Source organism: Salmo salar, unplaced genomic scaffold, assembly GCF_965601325.2.
Source record: "Salmo salar unplaced genomic scaffold, fSalSal1 ptg000536l, whole genome shotgun sequence".
In the NCBI taxonomy this organism is placed as follows: domain Eukaryota; kingdom Metazoa; phylum Chordata; class Actinopteri; order Salmoniformes; family Salmonidae; genus Salmo; species Salmo salar.
The window spans coordinates 951,513-964,615 of NW_027675413.1; positions in this window are offsets into that span (position 1 = coordinate 951,513).

Sequence of the window (13,103 nt, forward strand, 5' to 3'; positions counted from 1 at the left end):
GCCTTCTACAGGGTGATGTCATCAATACTTGAACCAGGTTATGTAGACGAACAGTGCAATTAGTGCAACCAATGACAATAGAGAGGGGTGTGTCATAATGATTAAGTTAATTACAATGAATTAATGAAACTGTTAACCTCTATGTGCTAGGTGGGACGCTTGCGTCCCACCTACGTAACAGCCACTGCCAGCCTGTGGCGCGATTTTCAAAACCTTAAAAATCCTATTACTTCAATTTCTCAAACATATGACTATTTTACAGCCATTTAAAGACACGACTCTCGTTAATCTAACCACACTGTCCGATTTCAAAAAGGCTTTACAACGAAAGCAAAACATTAGATTATGTCAGCAGAGTACCAAGCCAGAAATAATCAGACACCCATTTTTCAAGCCAGCATATAATGTCACCAAAACCCAGAAGACAGCTAAATGCAGCACTCACCTTTGATGATCTTCATCAGATGACAACCCTAGGACATTATGTTATACAATACATGCATGTTTTGTTCAATCAAGTTCATATTTATATCAAAAAACAGCTTTTTACATTAGCATGTGACGTTCAGAAAAAGCATACCCCCCGCAAACTTCCGGGGAAATTACTAACAGTTTGCTAAATTACTCACGATAAACGTTCACAAAAAGCATAACAATTATTTTAAGAATTATAGATACATTACTCCTCTATGCACTCGATATGTCCGATTTTAAAATAGCTTTTCGGATGAAGCCCATTTTGCAATATTCTAAGTACATAGCCCAGCCATCACGGCTAGCTATTTAGACACCCGGCAAGATTAGCCTTCACCATAATAACATTTCCTATAAGAAAAATGTTCTTACCTTTCCTGTTCTTCGTCAGAATGCACTCCCAGGACTTCTACTTCAATAACAAATATAGGTTTGGTCCCAAATAATCCATAGTTATATCCAAATAGCGTCGTTTTGTTCGTGCGTTCTAGACACTGTACGAATGGTAATCCACGGTGGTGCGCATGCCGCATGGCGTGACAAAAAATGTCTAAATATTCCATTACCGTACTTCGAAGCATGTCAACCGCTGTTTAACCTCTCTGGGCTAGGCGGGACGAATTCGTCCCACCTACGTAACAGCCACTGGCAGCCTGTGGCGCGATTTTCAAAACCTTAAAAATCCTATTACTTCAATTTCTCAAACATATGACTATTTTACAGCTATTTAAAGACAAGACTCTCGTTAATCTAACCACACTGTCCGATTTCAAAAAGGCTTTACAACGAAAGCAAAACATTAGATTATGTCAGCAGAGTACCAAGCCAGAAATAATCAGACACCCATTTTTCAAGCCAGCATATAATGTCACCAAAACCCAGAAGACAGCTAAATGCAGCACTCACCTTTGATGATCTTCATCAGATGACAACCCTAGGACATTATGTTATACAATACATGCATGTTTTGTTCAATCAAGTTCATATTTATATCAAAAACCAGCTTTTTACATTAGCATGTGACGTTCAGAACTAGCATACCCCCCGCAAACTTCCGGGGAATTCGCTAACATTTTACTAAATTACTCACGATAAACGTTCACAAAAAGCATAACAATTATTTTAAGAATTATAGATACAGACCTCCTCTATGCACTCGATATGTCCGATTTTAAAATAGCTTTTTGGTGAAAGCACATTTTGCAATATTCTAAGTACATAGCCCAGGCATCACGGGCTCGCTATTTAGACACCCGGCAAGTTTAGCACTCACCATAATCATATTTACTATTATAAAAGTTTCATTACCTTTTGTTGTCTTTGTCAGAATGCACACCCAGGACTGCTACTTCAATAACAAATGTTGGTTTGGTCCAAAATAATCCATCGTTATATCCGAATAGCGGCGTTTTGTTCGTGCGTTCCAGACACTATCCGAAATAGTAAAGAAGTGTCGCGCGCATGGCGCAATTCGTGACAATAAAATTCTAAATATTCCATTACCGTACTTCGAAGCATGTCAACCGCTGTTTAAAATCAATTTTTACGACATTTTTCTCGTAGAAAAGCGATAATATTCCGACAGGGAATCTCCTTTTCGGCAAACAGAGGAAAAAATCCCAAAGGCGGGGGCGGTCGGGGTCACGAGCATAAGCCCAGTGTCCCTTGATCGGCCACTTGAGAAAGGCGATAATGTGTTTCAGCCTGGGGCTGGAATGACGACATTCTGTTTTTTCCCGGGCTCTGAGCGCCTATGGACGACGTGGGAAGTGTCACGTTAGAGCAGAGATCCTTAGTAAATGATAGAGATGGAAAATAAGTTCAAGAAATGGTCAGACAGGCCACTTCCTGTAAAGGAATCTCTCAGGTTTTGACCTGCCATTTGAGTTCTGTTATACTCACAGACACCATTCAAACAGTTTTAGAAAATTTAGGGTGTTTTATATCCATATGTAATAAGTATATGCATATTCTAGTTACTGGGTAGGAGTGGTAACCAGATTAAATCGGGTATGTTTTTTATCCAGCCGTGTCAATACTGCCCCCTATCCTAAACAGGCTAAAATACATGAGAGCCTTGTGTCAAAAGGGTGGGCCAGGAGGAGCGCAAGATAGAGAGCAGAAGGTAAGAATCACATAATAAGTCAGGATTGAGAGAAGATAGAAGTGATACAGAATTGTTAGATAACAGTTACTGAGTGGAGAGCAGCATAGTTAAGTTTTAGGCAGGTATAGATGCAAACTGAATTGTAGAAGTGAGAACTTAACCTGGGGTCCACTTAGACGTGGGGCCCGATTAATGCCAGGATGATTTGTTTTTAAATTAGGAACAGGAAGAAGAGTTAAAAGCGGTACCCTCCATGTTAGGGTCCCAAGGACCTATTGATGTGGGGTTAATTAAAGGAGTTATTTTAGTATAAGTAGTCCTGAAGTCAAATTTGAGATTTTATTAAAAGTAATTATTAGTAATTTAGGAAAATTTGGGCAGAGCCATGTGTCAAAAGGGGGGATAGTAGAGCAGGTTCGGAAACACTTTGTGGCCTATTGGATAACGAACTACTTAAAAAAACATTTTTTTTTATAGATAAGTATATTAAATGGGAAGAAGCGGTCCCAACTTACTGGTTGGACACGATTAGGGTAGTTGATTTACTAGGATCTATCTCTTTAAATAATGGATTACATTTTAGCTGATCAGGTAAACCATATAGAATGCCAGAGTTAGGGAGGCCAGAACAGGTAGACATAGAAGTTGAAGATATACTAACAGAACACATGGTTAACCAAACCCGTATGTCCGAGACTTTGTGTCCAACAGGTGAATTACAGTAGAAGATGATTCACTCAATCCAACCAGGAGACTGGGTGTGGATCCAGTCCCTGAGGAGAAAAGAACTGGAAGCAGCCATGGTGGGAGGGCCCATATCAAGTGTTCCTGGTAATAGCCTTCGCGGTGAGAATAGCTGAAAGAGCTACCTGGGTTCATATCACACAATGCGGGAGGGTAAGACACACTGACACTGTCGAACAATCACAGAGTTAGGAGAAGAACCGAATACCAATAAGGTTCGGGGGTTACCTCTCTAACGAAGATTCCCTAACCCGCCCGATACTCACTGTGTGCGTTCATAGAAGTGAAAGTTTGGGTTAGCCTCTAGCCAGTGATATATTCACCGGGAGGGGGTGGGGCTTTACAGGGGTACTGGTCAGTCTGAGCTGTCTGATTGTGTAAGCCATATTCCTAATACACCATGAACCACTCGAGAAGTCAGAAAGTGGTAACTTGACCCATAGTGTAGAAGATGAGGAGTTTTTATGGCCTAGGTACAAAAGGTCACTCGATCTGGATAAAAAGGAAGTGAGAGTAGAGTTAGGGAAGGATGTCTCAATAGAGTTCTCTGCAGACCAAATGGGGTCCCTAACCTCCTGGCAGTCTAGGACTCGGACTTCATGGGGAAGATATGTGTAGATCCCGGTGTAACTCATGGAATCAGGTCATAGCTCACACAGAGAGAGAAGGCTATGTCTATCCACACACCCAATATAGAAACAGATGGTGTATAGTGAAAGCCAGGGTTTTTGACTGCAATCCAGAGCAAGGGAAGTATTGCTTGAAGATAGGAATGACCAATTAACCTCTTGGGGCTAGGTGGGACGCTAGCGTGCCACCCGTGGTGCACTCCATCAACAGCAGGTGCATTTCAAGAGCGGCAAATTTGAATCCAAATAAATGTCAAAATTCCAATTTTTCAAAAATACAACTATGTTACACCATTTGAAAGATAAACATCTCCTTAATCTAACCACGTTTTACGATTTCAAAAAGGTTTTACGGCGAAAGCATAAATTTAGAGTATGTTAGGACAGTACATTTACAAGAGTTGTGTGTAATGTTTTGTCAAGTCAAAGACAGGGTCACCAAAACCATAAAACCAGCTAAAATGATACACTAACCTTTTACAATCTCCATCAGATGACACTCCTAGGACATTATGTTAGACAATGCATGCATTTTTAGTTCTATCAAGTTCATATTTATATACAAAAACAGCGTTTTACTATGGCATTGATGTTGAGGAAATCGTTTCCCTCCAATAACCGGCAGTCAAGTCAGCGTCACAAATTAAATAATTAAAATTAGAAAACATTGGTAAAATATTATATTGTCATTTAAAGAATTATAGATTTACATCTTTTGAACGCAATCAACTTGCCAGATTTAAAAATAACCTTACTGGGAAATCACACTTTGCAATAATCTGAGCACTGTGCCCAGAAAAATACGCGTTGCGATACAGACTAGACGTCATGTTGGGGAGATCTAAAATCGAAAATACTATGTAAATAATCCATTACCTTTGATTCTCTTCATCAGATGTCACTTCCAGGTATCACAGGTCCATAACGAATGTAGTTTTGTTCAAAAAAGCTCATCATTTATGTCCAAAAATCTCCGTCTCGTTAGCACATGATGTAAGCCAGCCGGACTTCTCGTCATGAACGAGGGGAAAAAATATATTTCCGTTCGTTCAAACATGTCAAACGTTGTATAGCATAAATCATTAGGGCCTTTTTTAACCAGAACATGAATAATATTCAAGGTGGACGAATGCATAGCCTTTTATAACGTATTGGAACGAGGGTACCCAACATGAAGTAGCGCGCCAGGTGTCTAATGGGACATCACCGTTCCATGGCTCTTGTTCGGTCAGATCTCCCTCCAGAAGACTCAAAACACTTTGTAAAGGCTGGTGACATCTAGTGGAAGCAATAGGAAGTGCCAAAATATTCCTAAACCCCTGTGTTTTTCAATGGGATAGGTTTAAAGTCAATACAACACATCAGGTATCCACTTCCTGTCAGAAAATGTCTCAGGGTTTTGCCTGCCAAATGAGTTCTGTTATACTCACAGACACCATTCAAACAGTTTTGGAAACTTTAGAGTGTTTTCTATCCATATATAATAAGTATATGCATATTCTAGTTACTGGGTAGGATTAGTAACCAGATTAAATCGGGTACATTTTTTTTATCCAGACGTGCAAATGCTGCCCCCTAGACCCAACAGGTTAAAGCATAAAGAAAGAGGATTTAGGGTTATGGTATGTTGGCCTTGACCAGACCATTGTCGACACTGCGGTACCATTCTGAGTAGTAGAGGTTAGGACAGGAGATAGTTCTACCGCCAGCCAGAATACCAGTAGTACCCCTGATAAAACGGACATTACCCATGTAGTCATCCAGAGCCAAGGACCGGTGAGGATAGTTCAGACGAAAGATCTTAAGGAAGTGATTGAGGTGGAGACTTGGTTTGGGGATTCCAACCTATGGCTGGAATGGATTCAGTATACAGCTAGATCAGTAGCTAAAGAAGAAGGTTATGCCTGCGCAACAGCCAAACTTCAGTTGACAACCATCCCCTTTCTACCCGATGGAATTAATTTACCAAGGGGAATGGCCTGAATGGTAAAGCTGTTCATGATGGCAAGGAAGCCAGACAGTTGCACTGATCTGCATTATCTGTATCCTATGTGCCCATTAGATCCAGACTTCCCCCTTTCACAGTCGCAGGAGGAGACTATTATTGTGTGGCTCGACACAACACACACGGATGGAACGTAGGGGAAGTAAGAACATGCAATAGGACAGAGAATGTTACAACTGACACGACAATGAGGGACCTGACTGGGTGGTTGAGTTCCGAGGACTTTAGTAAGATAAAAAGGCCGAGAGCGGATGTCTGGTGGTTGTGTGGAGGTATGAAGCTGTGGCCAAACCTGCCTGCAAATTGGACTGGTATTTGTGCATTGGTACAGTTAGGCATGCCCTTCACCCTTATACAACACAAAGACCTAGTGCCAGGTGAAAGAGAGGGGAGGAGTGCTCTGTCAGGGTCCTTTGACGATAGAATTTACATTGATAGCATTGGGGTTCCAAGGGGGGTGCCTGATGAGTTTAAAGCTAGGAATCAGATATGGGCTGGATTGGAATCAAGTCTTTTTTGGTGGTCGACTCTCAATAAAAATGTGGATTGGATAAATTACATTTATTATAACCAACAGCGTTTCATCAACTATACCAGAGAGGCAATTCAAGGGTTAGCAGAACAGACAGCTGCGACCACTTTGATGGTATTGCAGAATAGAATAGCTTTGGATATGCTTCTGGCTGAAAAGGGTGGTGTGTGTGTGATGTTAGGATCTGAATGCTGTACTTTCATCCCTGAGAACACAGCTCCAGATGGATCAGTGACCAAGGCCCTGGCCGGTCTAAACAATTTAACTCAGGAGTTAGCAGAAAATTCCGGGGTGGACACGGCACTCACGGGATGGGTTGATAGTACGTTCGGAAAATGGAAAAAGGTTGTAATCACTGTGTTGTGGGCTGCTTTCACCTGTATGACTGTGTTGATATTATGTGGTTGTTGTTTGGTCCCTTGTGCGAGAGGTCTCATTTCCAGGGCTCTGGAGAGATCGATGACAGAGCAGATGGTGAGATACGGACCGATTCCAAGTTCAGACCAGTGGGATGACAAATACCTACCGCCAAGCCTGGTGGAGGATTCATTCAATTACGAGGAGCCCATGTTAGACGAGACCATCTTTAATGTTTAGGAAGACTGTTTCTCTAAATGAAGGTCATAGCAAAAATCCTAATCCGAAGAGTTATGACTGGACATAGGCTTAGAAGAGTCATTGATAAGTATGTAATGAAAATACATGTATTTGTTTTCTTTGATCTAGTTTGATTTTGTGTGACATTTCTGAATCCAATAAAAATAGATGTGTTATAGTGTATGTGAAATATTTAGCCAATAGGGTTGATTGTAATGGAAATACTATGATTAAAGGTTTGACTAAATGATTTCACCCTGAAAAGGTATAACCGAGTGATTATAAGATGAATGTACTAATGTGTGTGTGTCGGAAAAGTTGAAGCTTAACCTCTCTAGGGTATGTTGGACGAAATCGTCCCACCTACTCAACAGCCAGTGGAATCCCATGGCGCGTTATTCAAATACCTTAGAAATGCTATTACTTCAATTTCTCAAACATATGACTATTTTACACAATTTTAAAGACAAGACTCGTTAATCTAACCACACTGTCTGATTTAAAAAAGGCTTTACAACGAAAGCAAAACATTAGATTATGTCAGCAGAGTACCCAGCCAGAAATAATCAGACACCCATTTTTCAAGCTAGCATATAATGTCACAAAAAACAAAACCACAGCTAAATGCAGCACTAACCTTTGATGATCTTCATCAGATGACACTCCTAGGACATTATGTTATACAATACATGCATGTTTTGTTCAATCAAGTTCATATTTATATCAAAAAACAGCTTTTTACATTAGCATGTGACGTTCAGAACTAGCATACCCACCGAAACTTCCTGTGAATTTACTAAATTACTCACGATAAACGTTCACAAAAAGCATAAAAATTATTTTAAGAATTATAAATACAGAACTCCTTTATGCAATCGCTATGTCCGATTTTAAAATAGCTTTTCGGTGAAAGCACATTTTGCAATATTCTGAGTAGATAGCTCGCCATCACGGGCTAGCTATTTTGACACCCACCAAGTTTGGCCCTCACCAAACTCAGATTTACTATAAGAAAAATTGGATTACCATTGCTGTTCTTCATCAGAATGCACTCCCAGGACTTCTACTTCAATAACAAATGTTGGTTTGGTTCCAAATAATCCATAGTTATATCCAAATAGCGGCATTTTGTTGTGCGTTCAAGACACTATCCGAAGAGTTACGAAGGGTGACGTGCCCGGTGCTTTTCGTGACAAAAATTTTAAAAATATTCCATTACCGTACTTCGAAGCATGTCAAACGCTGTTTAAAATCAATTTTTATGCGATTTTTCTCGTAAAAAAGCGATAATATTCCAACTGGGAGTCGTTGTTTTCGTTCAAAGACTGAAAATAAAAACATGGGGTCTTCTCTGCACGCGCCCCCAGTCTCATTGTTCTCAGATCGACCACTATCCAAATGCGCTACTGTTTTTCAGCCATGGCCTGCAAAGTCATCATTCACCGTTCCGCCACCTTCTGAGAGCCTATGGGAGCTGTAGGAAGTGTCACGTTACAGCAGAGATCCTCCGTTTTCAATAAAGAGAGTGTAGAAGGCCAAGAAATGGTCAGAGAGGGCACTTCCTGTAAGGAATCTTCTCAGGTTTTGGCCTGCCAAATGAGTTCTGTTGTACTCACAGACACCATTCAAACAGTTTTAGAAACTTTGGAGTGTTTTCTATCCAAAGCTAATAATTATATGCATATTCTAGTTTCTGGGCAGGAGTAATAATCAGATTAAATCGGGTACTTTTTTTTATCCGGCCGTGAAAATACTGCCCACCATCCATAACAAGTTAACAAGCGATGACCACTCCACTACCATTGTCAACTACCTCCTCACATGAACTGGAAGCCACGTCTCATGTGGCCCACTCATCCACTGGCACATTGAATGTTTCCTCTCCAAGCACTGTGAGGGAACCCCTGTCAATTTTCTCTCATTACTTTATGTAGAGTCAATCACAAAGACATTATTACACATCTATGATTTTACTCCTTGCTTGGACTAACTCATTCTTAGCTCTTTTGTCTCACTGTGTAGTGTGTTGTGTTATTGTCTTCCCAGTCAAATCCTGTCCTGCACTGGTCAAGCCTCTGAACACCTCAACTCATGCCTCATACCCTCATTCAATCACTGCTGTGATCCCTTCCCAAAACTGGTGTAAGTAGCCCTCTCATTCCTATTCCCCATAATATTGTACTATAAGTGTCTTTATTAAATGCTTTAGGTTAAAAAAATGACTCTTCGACGATTTTTTAAAAACATTTTGACGTCTCTGTGGGTCTCCCATCCTCCTCAACAACAGAAATGTCTAATAACGTCTAATACAATTCATCATTAATAATTCTGCAAGTTTTCTGTGTTCAGAAGCCTGATTCTACTCACTGTGGTAGTATGGAAGTGTTGAGGTGTATTATTTGGCCTGTGGTCCTGTTGTCCCCAGTCCCAGTGGTGAAGATAATGTCTTAATTGAGCTTCTTGTCTGTGACTGAGATACGTAATCTGCACATTTACTAAAACGTCAGCTCTCATCTCTCCCAATGTTCTCAATGTCAAACGATGAAGGCCGGGTAGTTTTTTTTCATGATTGCAACACAGGTCATTTTAGTTGGTTGGCCCTCGCTACATATTCGTCGCCAGACCCACTGGCTCCAGGTCATCTACAAGTCTATGCTAGGTAAAGCTCCGCCTTATCTCAGCTCACTGGTCACGATAACAACACCCACCCATAGCACGCGCTCCAGCAGGTACATCTCACTGGTCATCCCCAAAGCCAACACCTCCTTTGGCTTTGAATTGCAAAAATCGCTGAAGCCGGAGACTTATATTTCCCTCACTAACTTTAAACATCAGCTATCTGAGCAGCTAACCGATCGCTGCAGCTGTACATAGTCCATCTGTAAATAGCCCACCCAATCTACCTACCTCATCCCCATACTGTTTTTATTTACTTTACTGCTCTTTTGCACACCAGTATCACTACTTACACATCATCATCTGCTCATCTATCACTCCAGTGTTAATCTGATAAATTATGATTACTTTGCTACTACGGCCTTTTTATTGCCTTACCCCCTCACGCCATTTGCACACACTGTATATAGACTTTCTTTTTTATATTGTGTCATTGACTGTACGCTTGTTTATTCCAGGTAACTCTGTGTTGGTGTTTCGGTCGCACTGCTTTGCTTTATTCTTGGCCAGGTCGCAGTTGTAAATGAGAACTTGTTCTCAACTGGCCTACCTGGTTAAATAAATATTAAATAAAAAAAATAAAAAGATCCTATATCATAATGAATCAGATTACATGGAGAGGGGGGACCTGATCCTACATCATAATGAATCAGATTACATGGAGAGGGGGGACCTGATCCTAGGTCATAATGAATCAGATTACATGGAGAGGGGGGGACCTTATCCTAGATCATAATGAATCACATTACATGGAGAGGGGGGACCTGATCCTAGATAATAATGAATCAGATTACATGGAGAGGGGGGACCTGATGCTAGATCATAATGAATCAGATTACATGGAGAGGGGGGGGACCTGATCCTAGATCATAATGAATCAGATTACATGGAGAGCGGGGACCTTATCCTAGAAAATAATGAGTCAGATTACATGGAGAGGAGGGACCTGATCCTAGATCATAATGAATCAGAAAACATGGAGAGGGGGGACCTGGTCCTAGATTATAATGAATCAGATTACATGGAGAGGGGGACCTGATCCTAGATCATAATGAATCAGATTACATGGAGAGGGGGGACCTGATCCTATATCATAATAAATCAGATTACATGGAGAGGGGGGACCTGATCCTAGATCATAATGAATCAGATTACATGGACAAGGTGGGACCTGATCCTATATCATAATGAATCAGATTACATGGAGAGGGGGGACCTGATCCTAGATCATAATGAATCAGATTACATGGAGAGGGGGGGACCTGATCCTAGATCGTAATTAATCAGATTACATGGAGAACCGTATATGTATAATATAGCCTACTATTTTTTAATATTTAATATGCCATAAACTATTGTTTTTTTTAAAAAGTTTCATTAATTCATTGTAATTAACTTAATCATTATGACACACCCCTCTCTATTGTCATTGTTTGCACTAATTGCACTGTTTGTCTAGATAACCTGGTTCAAGTATTGATGACATCACCCTGAAGAAGGCACAGTGATGCTGAAATGTTGGTAAATAACCAATAAATTATTGGGAGTTTATATATGGAGTGTGGGATTCTCTTTATTTTGATAGTTTATAACTCTTATGTATGTGCCATCTTTTTGTGTTTTTCAGGCAGCCTGGGAAAGAACTGAAAAAACTCACTAAAGAGTCAAGACAGAGACACCAGAAAGACCCAAGAAGACTTGGACGCAGCATCAGAGGACAGAGAGGGATGTTCAGAACTCACTCAGTCTGGTCAGTTGGTGAGGGTAGACTTGGAGGCTGCTTACCTGACACAAAGTCTTTCCTTTTCATCTCCTCTTCCCTACCTTCCCTGACATGGAGGAAGTCCCCCCTCCTCTCCCCTACCTTCCCTATACCCCCTCCTCTCCCCTACCTTCCCCATAACCCCCTCCTCTCCCCTACCTTCCCTATACCTCCCCTGTCCCCTATTATGTTGGACCATCATGTTTATTTGTTTGAATCTTGTCTTTGTTTGTGATTAGGTTAGAAGAGAATGACTCCTCAACCCAAGAGGCCCTGGAGCAGCTGTGATCAGGTTAGAAGAGAATGACTCCTCAACCCAAGAGGCCCTGGAGCAGCTGTGATCAGATTAGAAGAGAATGACTCCTCAACCCAAGAGGCCCTGGAGCAGCTGTGATCAGATTAGAAGAGAATGACTCCTCAACCCAAGAGGCCCTGGAGCAGCTGTGATCAGGTTAGAAGAGAATGACTCCTCAACCCAAGAGGCCCTGGAGCAGCTGTGATCAGGTTAGAAGAGAATGACTCCTCAACCCAAGATGCCCTGGAGCAGCTGTGAGAGAGCAGCAGTGTGGAAGCATTTGGGGAAATTTAAAGAAGGTTTCCTGGAAAAGAGGATTGACTGTTATGTAAAGGGTCAGAGCCACTGAGTGGACAAAATATTAAGGATACCTTCCTAATATTGAGTTACGCCTGGTCAGTTTGTCATGGAAAGAAAGGTGTCCTTAGCCTGTTTGGGATAGGGGGTAGTATTTTCACGTCCGGATAAAAAACGTACCCGATTTAATCTGGTTACCACTCCTACCCAGTAACTAGAATATGCATATACTTATTACATATGGATAGAAAACACCCTAAAGTTTCTAAAACTGTTTGAATGGTGTCTGTGAGTATAACAGAACTCCTATGGCAGGCAAAAACCTGAGAAGGTTTCATGCAGGAAGTGGCCTGTCTGACAAGGTGTTGTTGTTCTTGCTTCTGTTTATTGAAGAGTCAGGATCTTAGCTGTAACGTGACATTTACTAGGGCTCCAATAGGCTCTCAGAGCCCGGGAAAAACCTGAACGATGACGAGGCAGCGTCAGGCTGAAACACATTATCGCCTTTTCCAAGTGGCCCATCAGAGGACAATGGAATTAGGCGCGTGCCCGATTCGACCCCTTGCAGTATTTTCCTTCGGCTGTTTAGCTAATTGCAGATTCCCGGTCGGAATATTATCGCTTTTTTACAAGAATAATGGCATAAAAATTTATTTTAAACAGCGGTTGACATGCTTCGAAGTACGGTAATGGAATATTTAGACATTTTTTGTCACGAAATGCGCCATGCGTGGGACCGTTATTTACCATTTCGGATAGTGTCTAGAACTCACGAACAAAACGACGCTGTTTGGATATAACAATGGATTATTTGGGACCAAACCAACATTTGTTATTGAAGTAGAAGTCCTGGGAGTGCATTCTGACGAAGAACAGGAAAGGTAAGACCATTTTTGTTATAGTAAATGGGATTTTGGTGAAGGCTAAACTTGCCGGGTGTCTAAATAGCTAGCCCTGTGATGCCGGGCTATCTACTCAGAATATT